Raw genomic sequence first — 1,324 nt, forward strand, 5'->3', positions numbered from 1 at the left:
GAGAATATCAAGGCTAAGCATGTTATGAGTATATGATGTTTTATATTTTGAGCGCCATTTTCCTTCATCGATAAAAAAAGAAAGAAGTGAGAACAATAAAAAATGAGAGTCTTATTGGTGAAAAATCTTTTGGGCACATAAGGCGACAGTGAGTTGTGAGAACAATAAAAATGAGAGTTTTATTGGTGAATATCCTTTTGGACACCACAAGTCGACGGTGATTTGAGAAAGAAATGAAAATGATATAGGCTCGTTGGCAAAAACCCATTGAGGTGCCACTAGTCGAAGGAAGATTATTATTTGGAAAGAACAAGGTCAACAGTGGCTCGGTTTCATATTCAATAAAAGGGAAAACATTGATCATGATTAGTGTGGAAAGATCAAGTGGTTTAATTCAAAATACATGTCATAATCATTGGAATCATCTACCACACTCAAATAAGTTTTTCTTTTTGTCGTTTCGAAAAATAGATGCCTATTGCCTTTTTTTTAATTTTTGTGCCTTTGTGATCAAAAGAAATTCACTATCGTCATTTTTCACGTATTTTTGAGTCAAATTTATGTCAAGACAAGTAAAGAAGGACAAAACTTGCTACTTACTCCTTCAATTGCACAAAATAAGACAAAGAGCCAACGCACAAAGACAACATATTTCAAATTATGTAAGGTACTCAAGAATGCTTGTGACCTGATGATTTTTGAACTCGTGGAAAAATTAAAGATATATTAGAAGTTAAACTCAGAGGCATTATGCAATAGAAATATGATTTGAGTCAAGGGTTTCAGTAGTCAGAATTTGGAGTCAAAAGTATGACAAGTCAACAATACCTATCAATGATCTAAAATGGAACTAAGCATGACAAGTGCAAGAGTAGCCACCTCAAAAGCCAAGTGCCACAAACTAATCACCATGTTTTTAAACTTGAAATTTGTCTTTGTTTGAAACAGAATGAATATTGACTTCGAATCAAATGCTTTAAAGCTTAGATATCAGAAAGATGTAATCCCTCACTTTTGTAAATGCAAGAGGCAATATTGTTATGCAGATTTAATAATCACAGTCATGGTTAAAACTCATCATCGTAACCCCTAGGAGATGCATTTCCTGGTATGAATGATTTCAGTTTTCATTTGTTAGGTGACGCACTTCCTAACTTGAACCATTACTCTTAAAAGACGCACTTTCTAGTTGAGTCATTTCATTTAAACCCTAGGATACGCACTTGCTAGTCAGGGTATGTCAGTTTTCATGTGTTAGGTAACACACTTCCTAACTTGAGCATTCACTCCTAGAAGACGCACTTTATAGTTGAGTTATTTCATT

The sequence above is a fragment of the Capsicum annuum genome, chromosome 3 (genome assembly GCF_002878395.1).
Source record: "Capsicum annuum cultivar UCD-10X-F1 chromosome 3, UCD10Xv1.1, whole genome shotgun sequence".
In the NCBI taxonomy this organism is placed as follows: domain Eukaryota; kingdom Viridiplantae; phylum Streptophyta; class Magnoliopsida; order Solanales; family Solanaceae; genus Capsicum; species Capsicum annuum.